Source organism: Schistocerca americana, chromosome X, assembly GCF_021461395.2.
Source record: "Schistocerca americana isolate TAMUIC-IGC-003095 chromosome X, iqSchAmer2.1, whole genome shotgun sequence".
Classification (NCBI taxonomy): Eukaryota; Metazoa; Arthropoda; class Insecta; order Orthoptera; family Acrididae; genus Schistocerca; species Schistocerca americana.
The window spans coordinates 665965508-665988647 of record NC_060130.1 but is presented as its reverse complement, the minus strand read 5'-3'; positions in this window follow the sequence as shown (position 1 = coordinate 665988647).

Genomic DNA, 23140 nt, shown 5'->3' with positions numbered 1-23140 from the left:
GATTGTTTCTTCATGTGGTTTAAAACGAGCATCGAGTTCTGTGATCACATGTTCAATAAAAGGGTAAAATACAGTTCGACGATAATATATTTCAGCAGTTTCTCCTGGTACATTGCTGCGCTGGGTTTGCCTTCCAGTCGTTCTTGGAACAGTTGTCACTTGAGCTCATCTGCTTTACCTGCTCGAAAAGGACTGAGAACTCACTTTCATTCCGAATATTTTGTAGAGCAGTTTTAACTGTTTTCGCATAACTGCAAGTGTTCATCAGGTCAACATTGACCTTCTGCATTGCTTTATTCAGGTTTGCTGTACATGAAAAAAACTTTTCGTAATATAACAAGCGACATGATAAATTGGCTATTTTCCATGGCACTCTGCAGTTGGCATGCTTCAGTGGCGACACCCCTACTAGCAGCGTCTTGAAGGGCCTCAAGTGTTGCGCGTACTACAGGAAGCATTTCTGCAAATCTCTCAACAGCCACATGCTTTTCGGTCCACCGCTTCTCACAAAGGGAGATCAGCGTTGAATGAGATGAGTCAGTTTGATCTGAAATTTTCTTCAAAAGGTTGTCCCGAAGTGGAGATTGTCAAAAAAAGTTTACTATACTTTTTATTGTTCCAATACAGTTCCGTATCATAGGTATTCCACACGAATGCGCAAGAACTAAATTAAGAACATGTGCCACACAGTGCACAAATTGCGCTCTCGGATATTGTTCTGCAATTATTGTTCTCACGCCTCGTAACCGGCCGCTCATTACAGCAGCGCCATCAAAGCCTTGCCCTACCAATTTGTCCATATCCAAGTTATAAGATAAGAGATGTGTTATGATCGTGTTTGCCAATGCTTGCGCTGAAACATCTTCCACGTAGATAAAGTCAAGAAAATCCTCCCTGATAATCGATTTTCCATATCGTAAACATAACGCTAGTTGTTCTTGGCGTGATATGTCTTTTGCGGAATTAGGCTACGGGTGGCAAGATTGCACTCACTTCCGTTGCACACATAGTGAGGGTGGGGGTAGACACCCCGCCGCAGGGCACAGCTGTTTTTTTCAGCCTCATTCCTCCATGGCTTGTTATTACGTCAACCAAGCGCAGTGAGCGACTATTTTGTGGCACGGGGTTTCAAAAGCGGGTATTACTCTAATATTGGCGTTTTTTGTGTAAACTATGGAAGGGGGGGGGGACCTTATACACGTCCGTGGTCTACATCTACATCTACATGGAAAGGGGGCGACAAAAAACATGGAAAAACCAAAAACACAATACATTGCTATGCCTAATACAGTGTAGGAAAACCACTGTCATTCAAAACAGCTTCCAGTCGTCTCGGAATGGGTAAATACAGGTCTTGTATGGTTTTCATGGGAATCTTATAACATACTTGCTGAAAACAGTGGCAAGTTGAGGTAATGATGATGGAAGTGGATTGCAATCACGCGCACTGCTTTCCAAAGTAGACCACAAGCTCTCAATAATATTGAGATTTGGTAAATGTGGTGGCCGAGGAAAATGCGACAGTTCATCCTCTTGGGCACAAAACCCGTCCTGGACGATGCGGGCTGTGTGAACAGAGGTACTGTCGTCCTAGAACACAGCATCTACATCTACATGGATACTCTGCAAATCACATTTAAGTGCCTGGCAGAGGGTTCATCGAACCGCTAGGAAACAAATGCTGTACCTTGAAACGGACCCGACGAGCCAAAACTTTCGCATAATCCTTGGCAGTAATGCGATCTTGCGGAGTAACTATGGGGCCCGTGGGATACTATGATGCGGCTGCCCAAATCATCACCGAACCTTCGCCATGGTTCACCCTTTGCAGAAACCAGCCTGCATAGTAGGCTTGGGAGCAGTGTGAAGTAATGCTCATCCGACCAAATGACTTTCTTCCATTCCTCCATAGTCAGTGTTCTGTGGCTTCGGCACCACGTTTTCTTGCTATAGGCATTCATATCAATCACTGATGCTTGTTCTGGAATTCCAGCTCGCCCTGGAGCACCCTGATTATGGGGCCCGCTTCATGTTTTTTGGTGCTGATAGGGTTCTACCGTGACTTCTGCAGCTGTCAACCTCTTATTTTTCGTCACAGTCCTTTCCAATGACCGTATGTCACTCAACACACACGTTCGTCTGTGTTGTGACTTATGGGATGATGTTTTTCCGCTCTCGCTGTATGCGGTGTAGATCGTCGATACTGTGCCTCTTGGAACACCAACCACTTCGGCTACGTTCCTAATGGAAGCAAACACCACACGAGCACCAACAATTTGCCCGCGTACTAATTCACTTAGCTCCAACATAATGCACTTATAACTAACTACACAGAACACTGTTCTGCCCACGACTGACGCTACGCGTTGAGGGCAGCACACAGTTCCTGTTTGTGATCAAATACAACAGCGCAACGAGCAGGCTTGGCTAGCAACTGCATTTATTCCCGTTGTACTAATTAGGGCTTTCTCCCGTTTCATTCATGTACGGATCACGGGAAAATGATTGTTTTTACGCCTTCGTACATGTTGTAATTAATCTAATATTGTCTTCGCGATCCTTGCGGGGGCGTTGTAATGTATTCCAAGATTCGTCATCTGAAGCTGGTTACTGAAACTTTGCATGTTGGTCTTCCCGGGATAGTTTTCGTCGTTCTTCCGGTGTTTGCTAGTTCAGTTTCTCCACCATTACCGTGACACTCTCCCACAGTTCAAACAAACCTGTGACCATTCGTGTTGCCCTAAAGGTTCAGTACCCCTGCACGTCCTATTTCTAACGGATCCCACACACTAGAGGATTATTCTACGATGGTTCGTACGAGTATTTTGTCAGCGATCTCCTATGTAGACTGAGCATTTCCCTAGTATTCTACCAATGAACCGAAGTCTGCCACCTGCTTTACCTACGACGGAAACTATGTTAGTTTCCTTGGATCACTTGAACGATTCTGTTTTCGAAATGATGTAGAATAACTCACTTTATAGAATATGTGTGTATGACGACTGTTTACATCAATGAACACATTAATTTTTTAGTGCTGCTCACGCAGCTACGCTTAACAACATTCTATTCCTCTGGCTACAGCTTTTTACACAGAAATCCGTCAATGAAATCGGAAGGGTTGTCCAGGAAAAATGATTTTTTATTGGATTTAAAACTTGCTTTGCTATCTGTCAGAGATCTTACGTTATTGAGCAAATGATCAAAACTTTTTGTTGTTGCTTATTGAATTCCTTTCTGACCCACTGACACCTTTAATAATGTTTAATAAAGGTAATTTTTTTCTCTAGTGTTGTAGATATGGAATCACTGTGCTTCTCAAATTGTGATGGATTATTTACCACAAATTTCATTTGTGAGTATATGTATTGTGACAGTACAGTTAAACTGCCTAACTCTTTGAAGAGGTACCTACATGATGACCGCAAGTGAACACCACATATTGTTCTAAGCTGCTCGCATTTGAGCAATCAGTACTCTCTTTGTAAGTGGTGAGTTGTTTTTGTTGTTGTTGTTGTTGTGGTCTCTAATCCGAAAATGGTTTGATGCAGCTCTCCTGTAGAAGCCTCATCATCTCCGTATAACTACTGCAAACCTACATCCTTCCGAATCTGATTACTGTATTCATCTCTTGGTTTCCATCTACTACCTTTAATCCCCACACTTCCCTCCAATACTAAATTGGTGATCCCTTGATGTATCAGAATGTGTCCTATCAAGTGATCCCTTCTTTTAGTCAAGTTGTGCCACAAATTTCTTGTCTCTTCAGTTCTATTCAGTACCTCCTCACTAATCTACCTAACTAATCTTCAATAGTGTTCTGTAGCATCACATTTCAAAAGCTTTTTCCTCTTGTCTAAACTGTTTATCGTCCATGTTTCACTTCCGTACGTGGTTACACTCCAGACAAATACGATCAGGAAAAACTTCCAAGCACTTAAGTCTATATCTGATGTAAACAAATTTCTCTTCTTCAAAAACGCTTTTCTTGTCATTCCCAGTCTACATTTTATATCCTTTCTATTCTACTTTGGCCATCGTCAGTTATTTTGTACCCAAATAGCAAAACTAATCTGCTACTTTTAGTGTCTCGTTTTCCAATGTAATTTCCTCACCATTACCTGATTTAGTTCCATTACATTTCATTATCCTTGTTTTGCTTTTGTTGATGCACATATTTTATCCTCCTTTCAAGACCCTGTCTATTCCATTCAGTTGCTCTTCCAAGTCGTTTGTTGTCTCTCAGAGAATTACAGTGTCAATAGCAAATCTCAAAGTTTTTATTTATTCTCCCTGCACATTAATTCCTACTCCAAATATTTTTTTGAATTCCTTTATTGCTTGCTCAGTGTACATATTGAATAACATCAGGGTAGGCTTCAATCCTGTCTCACTCCCTTCTCAACCACTGCTTCTATTTCTTGCCTCTCAATTTCTATGACTGCTGTCTGGTTTATGTATAAATTGTAAACAGCCTTTTGCTCCCTTTATTTTACTCCTGCTACCTTCAGAGTTTCGATGAGTGTATTCCAGCCAACACTGTCCAAAGCTTTCTCTCAGTCTACAAATGCTATGAACGTAGGTTTGCATGTCCTTAACCTATCTCTTAAGAGAAGCCGTAGGTTCAGTGTTGTTTCGTGTATTCGTACCTTTCTCCGAAATCCAAACTAACCTTCCCTGAGGTCGGCATCTACTAGTTTTTCCATTCTTCTGTAAGGAATTAGTGTTAATATTTTGCAATGATGACTTATTAAACTGATAATTCGGTAATGTTCACACCTATCAATAACTAATTTCTTTGGAATTGCAGTTATTACATTCTTCTTGAAGTGTAAGGGTATTTCACTTGTCTCATACATGTTGCACACCAGATGGAACAGTTTTGTCATGAGTGGCTCTAACATGGCTATCAGTAGCTCTGACGGAGTGTCGTTTACTTCTGTGGTCTTGTTTCGACTTAGGTCTTTGAGTGCTCTGTCAAATTCATCTCGCAGTATCATAATTATCTCCCATCTCATCCTCATCTATGCCGTCTTCGAATTCTATAATTTTGTCTTCAAGTTTATCTCCCTTATTTATTTTTTATTTACATGTCAAGTTCCGTAGGACCAAATTGAGGAGCAAATCTCCAAGGTCATGGAACGTAGCAGTACATGAAATTACAACTAAAAGTAATAACAGATTTAAAAAATGTTTAGGAACCCGAAAAAAGTCAATCGATAAGTTTAAGTGAGAGCAATCAACAATACAACAAGAATCAGCTTAATTTTTCAAGGAGCTTCTCGACAGAATAGAAGGTGTGACCCATAAGGAAACTCTTCAGTTTTGATTTGAAAGCTCGTGGATTGGTGCTAAGATTTGTGAATTCGAGTGGTAGCTTATTGAAAATGGATACAGCAGTATACTGCACACCGTTCTGCATAAGAGTTAAGGAAGTCCTATCCAAATGCATGTTTGATTTCTGCCGAGTATTAACTGAGTGAAAGCTGCTTATTCTTGGGAATAAGCTAATATTGTTAACAAGAAATGGCAGTAAGGAATATATGTATTGAGATGCCAATGTCAAAATACCCAGACTCGTGAACAGGGGTCGACAGGAGGTTCGTGAACTTACACCACTTATTGCCCGAACCGCCTGTTTCTGAGCCAAAAACATCATTTTAGAATGGGAAGAGTTACCCCAAAATATAATACCATACGACATAAGGAAATGAAAATAAGCAAAGTAGACTGATTTTCGTGTCGAACGATCACTCACATCAGGTACCGTTCGAATAGTACAAAATGGCAGCATTAAGTCATTGAACAACATCCTAAACGTAGGCTTTTCACGACAGTTTACTATCTATCTGAATACCTAGAAATTTGAACTGTACAGTTTCACTAATCATATGCCCATTCTGTGAAATTAAAACGTCAGGTTTTGTTGAATTGTGTGTTAGAAACTGTAAAACCTGAGTCTTACAGTGATTTAGCGTTAGTTTATTTTCTACTAGCCATGAACGTAGGCCATGAACTGCACTATTAGAAATCGAGCCAATGTTGCACACAACATCCTTCACTACCAAGCTAGTGTCATCAGCAAACAGAAACATTTTAGACTTACCTGTAATACTAGGGGGCATATCATTTATATAAATAAGGAACAGGAGTGGCCCCAACACTGATCCCCTCGCCACCCCCCATCTGACTGTACCCCACTCGGACCTCACATCACAGCCATTCTCAACACTGCGAATAATGACATTTCGCTGCTTGTTGCTAAAGTAAGAGGTGAACCAATTGTGAGCTACTCCACGTATTCCGTAATGGTCTAACTTCTGGAGCAATATTTTGTGATCAACACAATCAAACGCCATAGTTCAATTAAAAAAAAAAATGCCTAGCGTTCGAAACCTTTTGTTTAACCCATCCAGTACCTCACAGAGAAAAGAGAATATAGCATTTTCAGTTCTTAAACGTCTTCTAAAGCCGAACTGTACATTTGCTAGCAAATCGTGTGATATAAAATATCAATTATCCTTACATACAAAGCCTTTTCAATAACTTTAGCAAACACTGATGGCATAGAAATAGGTCTAAAATTGTCTGCATTATCTCTTTCTCCATTTTCATAAAGCGGCTTTACTACTGAGTACTTTAATCGCTCAGGAAACTGACCATATCTAGAGGAAAAATTACAAATATGGCAAAATTCAAGGCTAACATGTGCAGCACAGTATTTTAATATTCTGCTAAGCACTCCATCATTTCCATGGGAGTCGTTAGTCTTCAGTGGTTTAATTATTGGCTCAGTCTCCCCCTTGTCTGTATCACAAGGAGTATTTCAGACTTCCATCTCGGAAAGGCATTTCCCAAGAAAGTTATATGATTCCCCGCAGAAACTAAATTTTTTATTTAATTCACCAGAAAATGATATATATATATATCAGTTATCAGTAACAGAAATATTTTTACTACGAACTGACTTTATATCGTCGACCTTGTGCTGCTGACCGGACACTTCCTTCGCAACTGACCATATAGTTTTTAATTTTATCCTGTGAATTAGCTATTCTATTCGCATACCACATACTCTAAGCCTTCCTAATAACATTTTTAAGCTTCTTACAATACTGGGCTACTGTAGCTTGATGTGACTACTTCTAAAGGTTAAAAATACTCTGTATTGCTGTTGGATTAACTTTCCGACATAGTTTATAATTATATGTGACATTTGTTTGGGTACAAAAGCCTTTTTGTGCTAAAATCTGCGCATCGTGGTCTACATCTACATCTACATGACTACTCTGCAATTCACATTTAAGTGCTTCGCAGAGGGTTCGTCGATCCACAATCATACTATCTCTCTACCATTCCACTCCCGAACAGCGCGCGGGGAAAACGAACACCTAAACCTTTCTGTTCGAGCTCTGATTTCTCTTATTTTATTTTGATGATCATTCCTACCTATGTAGGTTGGGCTCAACGAAATATTTTCACATTCGGAAGAGAAAGTTGGTGACTGAAATTTCGTAAGTGGATCTCGCCGCGACGAAAAACGTCTTTGCTTTAATGACTTCCATACCAATTCGCGTATCATATCTGCCACACTCTCTCCCCTACTACGTGATAATACAAAACGAGCTGCCCTTTTTTGCACCCTTTCGATGTCCTCCGTCAATCCCACCTGGCAAGGATCCCACACCGCGCAGCAATATTCTAACAGAGGACGAACGAGTGTAGTGTAAGCTGTCTCTTTAGTGGACTTGTTGCATCTTCTAAGTGTCCTGCCTATGAAACGCAACCTTTGGCTCGCCTTCCCCACAATATTATCTATGTGGTCTTTCCAACTGAAGTTGTTCGTAATTTTAACACCCAGGTACTTAGTCGAATTGACAGCCTTGAGAATTGTACTATTTATCGAGTAATCGAATTCCAACGGATTTCTTTTGGAACTCATGTGGATCACCTCACACTTTTCGTTATTTAGCGTCAACTGCCACCTGCCACACCATACAGCAATCTTTTCTAAATCGCTTTGCAACTGATACTGATCTTCGGATGACCTTACTAGACGGTAAATTACAGCATCATCTGCGAACAACCTAAGAGAACTGCTCAGATTGTGACCCAGGTCATTTATATAGATCAGGAACAGCAGAGGTCCCAGGACGCTTCCCTGGGGAACACCTGATATCACTTCAGTTTTACTCGACGATTTGCCGTCTATTACTACGACAGGAAATCACGCATCCAGTCGCACAACTGAGACGATACCCCATAGGCCCGCAGCTTGATTAGAAGTCGCTTGTGAGGAATGGTGTCAAAAGCTTTCCGGAAATCTAGAAATACGGAATCAACTTGAGATCCCCTGTCGATAACGGCCATTACTTCGTGCGTTGCACAAGAACGATGTTTTCTGAAACCATGCTGATTACGTATCAATAGATCGTTCCCTTCGAGGTGATTCATAATGTTTGAATACAGTATATGCTCCAAAACCCTACTGCAAACCGACGTCAATGATATACGTCTGTAGTTAGATGGATTACTCCTACTACCCTTCTTAAACACTGGTGCGACCTGCGCAATTTTCCAATCTGTAGGTACAGATTCATCGGTGAGCGAGCGGTTATATATGAGTGCTAAGTAGGGAGCTATTGTATCAGCGTAATCTGAAAGGAACCTAATCGGTATACAATCTGGACCTGAAGACTTGCCCATATCAAGCGATTTGAGTTTCTTCGCAACCCCTAAGGTATCTACTTCTAAGAAACTCATGCTAGCAGCTGTTCGTGTTTCAAATTCTGGAATATTCCATTCATCTTTCCTGGTGAAGGAATTTCGGAAAACTGCGTTCAATAACTCCGCTTTAGCGGCACAGTCGTTGGTAACAGTACCATCGGCACTGCACGCGAAGGTATTGACTGCGTCTTGCCGCTTGTGTACTTTACATACGACCAGAATTTCTTCGGATTTTCTACCAAATTTCGAGACAATGTTTCGTTGTGGAACCTATTAAAGGCATCTCGCATTGAAGTCCGTGCCAAATTTCGCGCGTCTGTAAATTTTAGCCAATCTTCGGGATTTCGCGTTCTTCTGAACTTCGCAAGCTTTTTCCGTTGCCTCTGCAACAGCGTTCGGACCTGTTTTGTGTACCATGGGGGATCAGTTCCATCTCTTACCAATTTATGAGGTATGACTCTCTCAATTGCTGTTGCTACTATATCTTTGAATTTGAGCCACATCTCGTCTACATTTGCATAGTCAGTTCGGAAGGAATCGAGATGGCTTCTAGTGACACTTTATCCGCTTTTTTAAATAAAATTATTTTGCGTTTGTTTCTGGTGGATTTGGAAGAAACGGTATTGAGCCTAGCTACAACGACCTTGTGATCACTAATCCCTGTATCAGTCATGATGCTCTCTATCAGCTCTGGATTGTTTGTGGCTAAGAAGTCAAGTGTGTTTTCGCAACCATTTACAATTCGCGTGGGTTCGTGGACTAACTGCTCGAAATAATTTTCGGAGAAAGCGTTTAGGACAATCTCGGAAGATGTTTTCTGCCTACCACCAGTTTTGAACAAGTATTTTTGCCAACATATCGAAGGAAGGTTGAAGTCCCCACCAACTATAGCCGTATGAGTGGGATATTTATTTGTTACGAGACTCAAATTTTCTCTGAACTGTTCAGCAACTATATCATCGGAGTCTGGGGGTTGGTAGAAGGAGCCAATTATTAACTTAGTTCGGCTGTTAAGTATAACCTCCACCCATACCAATTCGCACGGAGTATCTACTTCGACTTCGCTACAAGATAAACCACTACTGACAGACACAAACACTCCACCACCAATTCTGCCTAATCTATCTTTCCTGAACACCGTCTGAGACTTTGTAAAAATTTCTGCAGAACTTATTTCAGGCTTTAGCCAGCTTTCTGTACCTGTAACGATTTCAGCTTCTGTGCTTTCCATCAGCGCTTGAAGCTCAGGGACTTTCCCAGCACAACTACAACAATTTACAACTACAATTCCGACTGTTCCTTGATTCAAGCACGTCCTGTATTTGCCATGCACCCATTGAGACTGCAGCCCCCCCCCCCGTACTTTCCCGAGGCCTTTTAACCTAAAAAACCGCCCAGTCCACGCCACACAGCCTCCGCTACCCGTGTAGCCGCCAGCTGAGTGTAGTGAACTCCTGACCTATTCAGCGGAACCCGAAACCGCACCACCCTATGGCGCAAGTCAAGGAATCTGCAGCCAACACGGTCGCAAAACCGTCTGAGCCTCTGATTCAGACCCCCCACCCGGATCTGCACCAAAGGTCCGCAGTCGGCTCTGTCAATGATGCTGCAGATGGTGAGCTCTGCCTTCATCTCGTAAGCAAGACCGGCAGCCTTCACCAAATCAGATAGCCGCTGGAATCCAGAGAGAATTTCCTCAGATCCAAAGCGACACACGTCATTAGTGCCGACATGTGCCACCACCTGCAGCTGGCTGCACCCTGTGCTCTTCATGGCATCCGGAAGGACCCTTTCCACATCAGGAATGACTCCACCCGGAATGCACACGGAGTGCACACCGGATTTCTTCCCCTCCTTAGCCGCCATATCCCTAAAGGGCCCCATTACGCGCCTAACTTTGAAGCTCCCAACTACCAATAAACCCACCCTCTGTGATTGCCCGGACCTTGAAGACTGAGAATCATCCTCTGAAACAGGGCAGGCAGCTGCATCTGGCTCAGCCAGAGACAGTGCCTGAAACCTGTTTGTCAGACGCACCGGGGAGGCTTACTGATCAGCCTCCGGGGACGTCTTTCGCTGCCTGCCACGCCTTGGAACGACCTCCCAATCAACCACAGGCGAGGGCTCAGTCCCACTGCGGGCAGCAACCGGAGCAACCACAGCGGCAGACCGATCTGGGGACAGACGGGACGAGGTTGATATCCCCGTGATACCCAAGTCCAGCTCCCCACAGTGGTGCCCATTGGCAACAGCCTCAAGCTGCGTGACCGAAGTCAGCGCCGCTTGCAGCTGTGAGCGAAGGGATGCCAACTCAGCCCTCATCCGAAGACAGCAATCACAGTCCCTGTCCATTCTAATCGATGTTGAACAACAGCTACTGAAACACGAGTCAGTGCCCAGATAACGCAAGGGAAACACGCAAAGAATGTATTAACTAACCTGTACAAATGCCTAACGACTGCGCTACAATCTGCCTGAATTTACGATTACAGTAACTAAAACTCGAAATTACACCTCCTATACGAAACTCACACGCAATTTAAGTAAGAATCTACGAAGTAAACACTAAAGCGCGATGCTACAACTCTCAAATACTATAACACGCCCGAAATTTATGAATTAAACAACGCAAGTACCCAAAAACACGCAAAGAAATTAAGAATTAAACTATGTAACGAATAAGTAAGCTAGGGGTATACGACTTGCTGCTGCAGCTGCTTATCCAACGGCGGCAGGGAGCACAGTGACTGTGACCAAACGACACTGGCCGTTCAAAACAAATACAGAAGACAGACGACTACGCGAATTTACACTATTCAGGTACTAAAGCGCGATGCTACAACTCTCAAATACTATAATACGCCCGAAATTTATGAATTAAACAATGCAAGTACCCAAAAACACACAAAGAAATTAAGAATTAAACTATGTAACAAATAAGTAAGCTAGGGGTATACGACTTGCCGCTGCAGCTGCTTATCCAACGGCGGCAGGGAGCACACTCCCTGAGTGGTCTGAAAGACCATTCATCCTTTTACTAACAGAATGCCCATCTAGTAATGAAGAATGAATAAAAATATTGTGTATGGATGCGCTACTGTTCGCCTGAAACCTAGTTGGAAAAAACAGTCTGCATCAGATCATATGAATTTAGGAGATCTACCAACATCCTTTTTCTTGCACCATCATATACGAAATTTATATTGAAGTCACCACATATAACTAATTTCTGGTACTTCCTACAAAGTGAATCAAGAACCCTCTTCAGCTTGAGCAGAAATGCTCTGAAGTCAGAGTGAGGGGACCTATAAACAACAACAATTAGAAGTTTAGTTTCACTAAATTCAACTGTCCCTGCACAACATTCAAATATCTGTTCAGTGCAGTGTCGTGATGCGTCTATGGACTCATATGGAATACTGTTTTTTACGTGCATAGCCACTCCCCCACCCCGCAAGGAACTCCTTGTAAAACAGCCAGCTAATCTGTATCCTGGTAAAGGAATCCTCTGAATTGTCAAATATGCCAATAATTTGGGAATCAACATCTATAAGCAGTTCACTAACCTTATCTCTAATACATCTTATATTTTGATGAAATATGCTAATTCCTTCTCTACTACCGAGCGAGGTGGCGCAGTGGTTAGACACTGGACTCGCATTCGGGAGGACGACGGTTCAATCCCGCGTCCGGCCATCCTGATTTAGGTTTTCTGTGATTTCCCTAAATCGCTCCAGGCAAATGCCGGGATGGTTCCTTTGAAAGGGCACGGCCGACTTTCTTCCCCATCATTCCCTAATCCGATGAGACCGATGGCCTCACTGTCTGGTCTCCTTCCCCAAACAACACCCAACCCAATCCTTCTCTACTTGGAAACATGACATCCTCTGAAGGTGAGCCCTTAGTCAGAGGGAGCTCCTTTCAGCAGGGATACCTATCAGCTGACTTCAACCTAGAAAATGTGCAGCTCTAACACCAACTAATACAGGAATTTTTCCATGAGTGATCCCACCAACACCCACTGCACTGTCACCTATAAGCTTTGCCAGCCTCCCCTTCCCATACCTATTGAGGTGCAGGCCATGCCCGCTGATAGACCCAACTGGCACCACTGAAATGTGATCCCCATCAGCGCTGTCTCCAGCCCCATGTTAAAGCGCCTAACAGCCGCATTATGATGAGACCGATCATGGCGCTGAAACAGTTGCACGAAATGCACATTAGTGCCACCAGTTTGAGGAGCTGTCTTTACAAGATCACCACCTACATCATATTCCCTGTCCCTATCAAGACTGTTCCCTGCTCCACCCACTATCACTACCCGATCCTCCTTTGTAAAATTCCTACATAGTTCCCCTATGCTGTCAGTCACTTGAGCCCACCCTGCAGTAGGCTTCACAATGCTGGTGACCTGGTACTCACTCCCCAACACTTCCTACAACTGCTGGCCCACACGTTGACTGTTCGAACTACCTAGCAGCAGAATCTTTTGAGAGGTGGCATGAGCCCCCTCTCATATTTCTATCTTACGATTTTCCTCTCTAATTGCATGCAGTGAAAAGTCGCTATTCCCTCACACGCAGACTTCCCACCCAGCGTCTCTCGTCACCCAGGTGGTCCGGTGACAGGCGGGCACTGCTGATCTGGAAAGGGTTAAGCCGACGGGTGTGAGGAAGTCGAGTGAATGCTTTGCAGACGCCAACATTGTCAAAAGACACGCCCGGAGGGGTCTGAAGTAGCGGCTGGGCTAGAGGTTCCGTTACTTCGCAGAAACTTAGCGAAAACACTTTCTGGCGGGCTACCAGCGAGGCGTGGGAATGACTTGTGTACCCAGGCAGTTGTGGCGGGAAAATTCCCGTGCTTTCTGCAAAATAGTAACTGTGATTGGCTTGCTCAGGGCATAGCTCCGTGACGTAGCAAAATCAGCGCAGAAATTGGCGCCAAGAATCTCCATTGGTGGAATGGTAGTGCTCCGGCAATAGAGTGGAATTTTCCGCCGGTTTTCGAGTTGCTGATTGGAACGTTTAACCACGGCCACTGTCGTGGGGGCGGGAATGTTGTGTGTTCGGCCTGTACGGGTGCTCTAGGTAGTCGGCTCTCGCCTTTCGGTCGAGGACGTCGAAGCAACCAGCCATCGTCTCCGGTACGCCAAATCGTGTTCTTGCAGTTAAGAAGACAGATTGGTAAGGTATGTCCGCAGCACCGGCAGACAGGGATTTTCCTAGGTGATAATCAGAGCTCAGCAGAGCGCTCCTGTTCGTCTTTTTCTAACTTTGTTCTGTCTTGGGTAGCAGCAATTAATGTTGGGTTGGCTATGTGTTTTCTCTTAAGATTTGAGTTGCAAGGAATTGGCTCCACATACCACTTCGTCCTAATCCTCACAATCTAGTTTAGGGACAACTTCACATTCACAGCGTTTGTTTGAGTATCCAATTTGAGCCAATTTGATGTATTGTAAATGTTTCATGTGTTTTTGTTTATTATTTTGTGTTTAGTCTTAATAAATCATATTGTTATTTTGGACAGAACTTTCATTCTGTTAATCGGTAGAGCAACCCTATCATTCCTCACTATGTTAATGAAACCTTCGTTTATTTAACTTATTTATCAAATTAAATTATTGCAGGTGCCAAACTCTCTTCTACTCCACTGGCAGGGTTGATTAGAGTCAGTTCGCGTATTTTTTTTAATCCTTGTGCAACAGCAAAAGTCGGAGTTAGTATAGGGGGGGCTTAGAGCATCATTTACATATGTAGATTCTAGGAGAATTTAGTGTTAAACACACTGCTTGCTCCGGCACCTCGCACTTTTTTCTGTTAGGCTTTACAACTGACCTAGGCCTCCTAACTGCTGAGGACTGCTGCATGTTCCCTACATCTACAGCTACAAGAGACTCCTCTCCACTCATCTCCAACAGTTTGTCTATTGTATATACGCAAAGTATAACTGTCTGAATACCTCCTCCTCTTAGCTGCCTTCTTGCCAACTGCCAGTTCCCAGTTCCCATTCCCCAGCACCCTTCAGCCTCCTCAACCTATCTAGTTCATTCTTTGCGCGTTGTAACTGCACCTGAAGGGCACAGATCTTACGCTCCTGCTCCTCTATCAACTTATTTCTACTACAGATTCTGCATTCCCAGCAGAGGGTCTCGCTAGAATGCCCACTGGCTTTCCCACTGCATTCCTCCCAATGAAAATAGTTTGAACAAATCCCACACCGTAACCCATTCCTCACAAACCTATAAAACAGAGCCCACACTTCTCACTCATGGTAAAATTTTACAGTTACTGAAAAAGCTATACGTCTACGGTACCTAAGTTCAGTTACACGCGTAGAACTATTTGTAGAACTAACAATAGCGGTCTCGAAATTCTCTGTCTACTAAGAAAGCAACTACTTGTATTAATACTACTACACCATAGCTAACACCAAAACCACAAAATTTCACAAAATTACTAGCTAAAACCAAAAATTCAAGCGGCCACTGGATCACTCAACGAAGTTAAAACTCTGAATGAAAATTTTACTGAAATATTTCACTAGAAACAATAAGGAACGTCAGCTGAAAACTAAAGCACAAAATTTACTAAACGACTTCAACGCACAGAAAACTCTAAAAAACACAGCAAGCGAACGTTTCCAAAAGTTTATTAAATCGTTATTTCGCCACAAACAGCACGAAACACTTCTGAAAACTATTAAATTTAATAACTGTATAACAGTGCACAAATAACTTAGTCAGTACTTAGCTTTATAACCGCTACAGCAGCAACTGCCCGCCACGAAATGTAAACAAAGTACTGAGGTGTGAGGCTTGGACGAACGACGTAAGCACACTCACGAATAACAGACGCTTGTATAGACCCACTATATGCTCCTTCCACCTTTCAGCCTTCCCTTCTTTACTTGGGACTAATTTTCCATCTGAACTCTCGCCATTCGTACAGCTGCTTCTCTTACCCCCAAAATTTATTCCATGAGTCATTATTCTGTGGAAATACGCAAAATACGTTAGGATATTGATTCGTTTGTTACCAAGACTAGCAATTAAACGAAGAACAAATGTAGTAGAAATTAATTGTTTGGGAAACTCAGTAGTACGCTTCTTCCGGTTCAAGTTTTCATCGATATGTACACCCAAAATTTCGGAGCATTTTACCCTGTTTTCTGATTCCTGTCCATGTGCAACATCAATTGTTAATATTACTCTATTTGTCCTACAGAACTGAAGATATGAAGTTTTCCCAAAATTTAGGGAGAGTCCATTTTCAGAAAACCACTTAATGATTCTTTGAAAAACATCATTGACGATGTCTTCTGTTGCTTTCTCTTTGATGGATATTTATTATAACACTGATATCGTCTGCAAAATTACCAGTTCTGTGATCGTTCCATTTCATACCTTCACAAGCTGTTAAACTCAGGTATTTGTGTAAGTTGACGGATTACAGTTATGACTCGTTGGTATTGTATTAATGGGTACTGCACTCTTTCGTTTTGTGAAGTGCACAATTTTAAACTCTCAATATTTAAAGCAAGTTGCCGGTCTCTGTACTACTCTGAAATCCTACCAAGAGCAGACTGAATGTTTGTGGAGCTTCTTTCAGACGGTTCTTGATTATAAATAATTTCATCATCTGCAAAAAGTCTGAGGCTACCGTTCATATTTTTTGAACTGCCATTAATATTCTACATGAACGCAACAGTCCCATCACACTTCCCTGGGGCATAGGTGTCCCAGGATGAATGGTGAATATTCGGGTATGTGACAGGAACGATCGTTTGAAGCAAAAAAACTTCTTTTTGACATATACCCAATTACAGATGGTTTCTGAGACAGAACTCTTTTGATGTACATTGTTATTTATTTTCTGTACTATTCAGTAAATTGTCGGCTTTACACAAGTACGCATTTACAACAGTTAGTAAACACTGCGACATGCGTTTAACAAACTAACAAATGAAAAATAAGTATTTTTAATACTTTCACCTCTAAGTATTATCGTACACGTCACATTACAGCTGTTGTACGGTTCACAATCAACGGTCGAATATCCCAGTGGCAAATTCTATGCGTTTGTGCACTCTAGGGAGAACATGTGGTGTTGCTTTTGTGAGTGCCTCTGCATCTTGCGTAATGAGACATCAGTGTCAATAATGCGCCCAAGCAGTTCATCTCGCGTGTGCATCTTTCGTTTGTATACCTTAGACCTCATCCAACCCCATAAGCAAAAATCTAATGGCGTAAGATCTTGGTGACCAGTTAATTCTACCACCACGACCAATCCGGCGACTGGGGTAAGTGTGGTTGAGATGTTCCCTCACATGTCTGGTAAAATGTGGAGGGTCTCCGTTATGCTGGAAGTACACTGCAGTCCGTGAGGTCAAAGGAACGATCTCAGCTGTTCAACAAACGAGTTTTCCAAAAAACGCAAGTAATTCTGTCCTGTCATTCGCCCTTCTAAAATGACTAGACCTATCAACATGTCACGGATCAAGCCGAATAACTGCTTGCATAAGGGCCAGAGAAGGACCAACGCGTTATTGATTTGCTCAGTTTGTGAAGCTCTTTATCTGCAATAAATCATCCACTTTTTCTGAAATTGTAATCGTTTGTTTAGCTGTACAAGTGCATGACAGCTACCGATTTCCGTCCCATTCGAGTAATCCCTTCGTGGTGCGTCTTTTTATTGTCTTAGAACGTACTAATGGGTCTAAACACACACAGAATAACAGCGGCGTAACGACGAATTGACTGGAAAGCCTAAGTCGTGTGTAATGATGCTTCAACTCTAATTTTGTTTCTTTTTTTCGCTATTATTGCAACAGTCAGTGACAATCTGGGCCATATTTACCCGTAGGCTATCTAGGTACAGCATAGGGAACAGTGCCCCAAACATTTAAAATAATTTTTCTGTGTTCCAATACTGCTCTTACTATCGAAAAAGGCGTAGACGTAACTATTTTGTTTAGTGTTATTCGGCTGAACTTTTCAGTAGATAGCTGATACGAACGAACTCAGCATTCACCTTCGACCCTGCTCTCCTTCACATCAGATTCCCAGCTGCGACAACGTAAACACATGACACTGCAGTTGATAATATCGCCGAGACTTAAAAGACTGGTTAACAGAATTCTGTGAATTTGAAACGAATTCAGTTTTGTGGAAAGCCAGTTTCTTATATGCCTCGTTTCACGCAAATCAGGATCCATAATTCTTTTTTGCCTTTCTGTCGCCAGATGCACATTCTTGAGCTCTTGAAGCTGGACTAATCCATTTTATATAAATTTATTCATTAACAACGTAGTGCAGTAAAAGCAGAAGGTATCTCGGAATCTATAGCGTCCGACAGTCATATTATTGGCTCATGACGTCATACCAAAGGTTATGTGGCCACCGTCAGCGTTTTAGTGGGAAATTCGAAGGTCATGTAAGGAAATGAGCTACAAAAACACAAATGTACCCTAGCCGATCAAGAATGTCCGGACGCCTATTGATGGACATGAATATGGGGTGTGTCCACCCTTGGCCTTTGTGACGGCTTGAACTCTGCTTGAGACACTTTCAGAGAGGTTTCTGAATGTCAGCCCATTCTTCCTCAAGAGCCGAAATCAGAAAGGTAGTGATGTTGGACGCTGGGTTCTGGACCAAAGTCGACGATCAAACTCATACCAAGGGTATTCCATCGTGTCCAGGTCGGGACACTAGGCAGGTCAGTCTATTTTAAAATGTTATTCTCCACAAACCATTGCTTCACAGATGCTGCTTTACGACAGGGTTCGTTGTGCTGATAAACCAGTCATCGCTTCCGAACTGTTCCTCTACTGTATGCAGTACACGATGCGGTAAGAGATAAAATGTGTTCATATCCTTCCGCATTTAGTATTTTCCGAACCGCAGTAAGGCGACCACATCCCGAATACGGAAAACACCCCTATTCCGTAACACCGCTTCCTCCGTGCTTCGCTCTTGGCACTACGTATGACAGGTAATATTCTCCTGACATTCGTCACACCTAAACCATTCAGTCGGGTTGTCATAGACTATAGCGTGATTCATCATTCCAAATCACTCGTTTCTAATCATCCACCGTCCATTGACGTCACTCTTTATACCATATCAAGCTTCGCTTAGCTCTGACAACGTAAATGTGTGGCATATGAGGAGCTGCTCTGCCTTTGTTCCTCATATGCACACTCATTGAGTTACCTCCACGGCTAGTGGTTCAAAATGGTTCAAATGGCTCTGAGCACTATGGGACTCAACTGCTGAGGTCATTAGTCCCCTAGAACTTAGAACTAGTTAAACCTAACTAACCTAAGGACATCACAAACAACCATGCCCGAGGCAGGATTCGAACCTGCGACCGTAGCGGTCTTGCGGTTCCAGACTGCAGCGCCTTTAACCACACGGCCACTTCGGCCGGCCGCGGCTAGTAGCACTTTGGCGGTGTACAACGTTTTCTCTGTTTAATATCTTTGCATATAGTAAGCTTTTCTCATGTTTTTTTAATAAATGGTATAGGAGAAATTTAATATTTTTTAGCTATAATTCTGCAAGTGTAATATAAATTTCATGCAAAATTCCAAGCACTTTGCCCCATATCTCAGCATATATTCAGAATTTCAACTGTTGCGAACACTTTTATTGTGTTTACAGAAATAAGTGTACAAAATTTCATAATTCTAGCTTTCGTAATACAATAAAATGGTTCAAATGGCTCTGAGCACTATGGGACTTAACATCTATGGTCATCAGTCCCCTAGAACTTAGAACTACTTAAACCTAACTAACCTAAGGACAGCACACAACACCCAGGCATCACGAGGCAGAGAAAATCCCTGACCCCGCCGGCAATCGAACCTGGGAATCCGGGCGTGGGAAGCGAGAACGCTACCGCACGACCACGAGATGCGGGCATACAAATAAAACAGTTTCTGCGTCAGTGTCTCGTTTATACGCGGTTCGATGGTTCACATCATCATCTTCAGGTGGAGAATTGTTTATTTACATAGCTGGTGTTGGTGAAGAGCACAGCAGGAGACCCGGCTAGTCGCGCGATCTAACGCTCTGCTTCCCGAGCTGGAAGGGTGCCGGTACCCGGCACGAATCCGCCTGGCGGATTAGTGTCGAGGTCCGGTCTGCCGGCCAGCCTGTGGATGGTTTTTAAGTCGGCTTTCCATCTACCTCGGTTAATGCGGGCTGGTTCCCCTTATTCCGCCTCAGTTACACTGTTTCGACGATTGCTGCGCAAACACCGTTTCCACGTACGCGTACACCATAATTATTCTACCACGCAAACATTCGAGGTTATACTCGTCTGATATGAGACGTTCCCGGTGGGGTCCACTAGGGGCCAAACAGCACAATAACCCTGGGTTCGGTGTGGGGCGGCGGTGGGGTGGGTGGACTCCTGTGGCCTGTTGTACGGTTGTGACCCACTGAGGGCTACGGCGGGACGAAGCCTCTCGTCGCTTCAAGGTCCCCGGTTTAATACATACATACATACAATGGCAATGTAGGTTATATTGGGTTTTTTACTAATGATAAAAAATGCTGAGTCAGAAAAGGTACTTTCGAGGTTTAAACCATGATTTTAGGACAGTGAATTGTACTTACAGGTACGGTAATGACGTCAAAAGTCTGCATACTGGTGGCTGATGTATATACTCTCCACTACATATTGCACTTACACTGTCACTTCAAAAAGTAATGTGCAGTGGAGATGACAGATTTCAGGCAGCAATATGGTGACTTTTTACGACTCTACCACACACACACACACACACACACACACACACACACACACGGTTTAGTAGAAAAAGTTTGTTGGAGTGAAAAACTAGCAACGAAGGGACCTTTACGTTTAAATACAAAGTACCACAATAGTTGTGGGAGTGCTGGTAAAAAACAGAAAGTATGGCTGTGTACATAAGTGTGTCATGTTCATTTAGGTCGAGAACTCATAAAGAATAATCTGATCACAGTGTTAATAGTTGAATTCATTTACTTGAAACACAATAGCGCTGATTTTGAGAGTGAAGCGCCATAATCCAATATCTCAAACACTTCTCTTAGTGGAGGAGGGATCAAAATACGCGAACACATGACTAGGTTTATCCGTCAACACTCTGCCGTTTCTGAGAAAAAGACGGCCAAAGTTTTCGACTCAGTTTAGATGCATTTTAGCGCACGGCAAGTTCAACCGAAGCGTTGCGACGGGATCAGCCGAAGCGGTGGCACAGAGGCTAGTGCCGTGGCGTCAGGCTTCTGCAGCCTGTGTTCGAAACCCGATTTTTTATTTTTTTCATTTATCTACCCACGCCCGAAGAAAATCACTGTACGGATGATTTTTCCAATGTATGTTGAAATAACATCTTCCTTATTCGTCTACTAATTCGGTGTCCGGTGAAATAATTAAAAAATAGGTAAGGAATTTATTTGAAATTGTTTTCGGTGGAATTCCTGTACTGTGTCTTCCTAATAATATTGGTGGTGTTGCGTATGTATACTTTCGGAAAAATTATCCTTTATGCGTGGTTTCTAGTGGAATTATTACCAACACATGAAATCTATAGCAATATTACCGACTTTTATTTGCCGAGTGCGACTCATACCGAGAAATGCGACTGTGCCAAACCTTCTTCGTGCGATGCCTATGTTTTCCGGAATTTCTATGTTTGGAATGTTTCTACGGTCGGTATTGTCCGAGGGAACGCATCAAATCTTCCTGGAGAATAAATATGAGAAAAAAATACCAAAATTAATATAGGAATAAAGTATAAGATTGAATCTGTGAATTAAGATAAGAACTGATATGAGAATGAAATACAGAAATACGAGAATTTTAAAAGGTTGTGCTCTCAAAAACACCTTTCACTCACATATATTAGGGTGGGGCACGAAAAACCGGCACCTAATACGAGCAGCTACAACAACAAATAGATAAACATGTAATAATTAGATGATAAAGAAATAATAACTAAGCTAATGCAAAGGTCTATATTTACTGAATTGATTTTGTTTTTTACATCATATTAAATTACGTTAGGTGTAAATTACCTCCTTGGGCTTCAGTGCACTTATGCGCGCGCCCCAATATGTTAATACACGCCGCGCGGAGTGGCCGCTTTGTTAGAGGCGCCATGTCACGGACTGCGCGACCCCTCCCACCGGAGTTTAATTGGTTTAAGTAGTGTGTAAGTCTAGGGACCGATGACCTCAGCAGTTTGGTCCCTTAGGAATTAACACATTTTAACATGTTAATACACACTTTGCACAACTCTGCCGCATCAGTTCTCAAAATTTCGTTACGAATATTGCCCTTCAAGTCTTCTAACGTTACTGGGTTATTTTCGTCCACTTTTCCTTTTAGACAGGTAAAATTCACAAGTCGTTAGGTCCGGCGAGCGCGGCAGTCACAGTTCTTTGCTTAGAGTCCTTTCTTTTGTGACTCTTTCATGAATTCGTGAGACTGACTCGGGTGAAGTGTGACAGGTCACCCCAACCTCTTGAACGACAGCATACGTACGTTCGAAGGAGGTCAACTGTGCGTAAAATTTCTCAAATATTCGCGTATACATAGCAGTGTTTACAGTTGTTTCAAAAAGTATGGGCTGTTGAAACGGCACACCACACTCCGATGTTTCCACCGTGAAGAGGTTCCTCATTAATCGTTTAGGGATTGTTTGTTGGCCAGTATCTGGTGTTCTGGGAGTTCACATGTCCTGTCAGATGGAACCAGGCTTCATTACTCATGAAATACACCAGGGGATCCAACATTCCACTCTCAGTTGTTCGACACAACCACGTACAGTAACTCACACGTGTTGCCTTATCTTCCTTCTCCAGTTCTTTGACACGTGTCATTTTGTAGGGCTTCATCCGTATATGGAATAAAACGCGTTGACAAGGCCTAAGCGAAACGTTTATTTGTTGCGACAATTTACTTGTCGACTTCTTTGGACTGTGGATCATTCGTGCTCGAATATCCGCGATCACAGCAGGCGTAGGAACGGAAGCGGCTAGATCCGTTTTTGAGTTTGCAACTGACCCTGCAGTATGCTACCTTGCACACGAAATCCTCTATACTGCTATTTGCTGGTATGGAAACGCTAGGAAACCGCTTTGTAAAAAGTTCTGCGCTTCCTTAAATGAACCGGTATACACGAATGCCTCCACTATTACGATTCTTTCTTGAAGAGGGTAAACCTCGCTGATATATGAGACATTTACTTCGCACGTCTTAACCAAGTAGCAAAGGCTATCGTACCGACAAAACAAAACGTAGTCACAACAGCTTCGAAACAATAGACGACAACTGGCGAGAGACAATGAGCTGTTTAGTACTCGGATCCGGTTTTTCGAGCGCCAACGCGCATAACAAATGAATGACACTTGTCGTGAAACTCA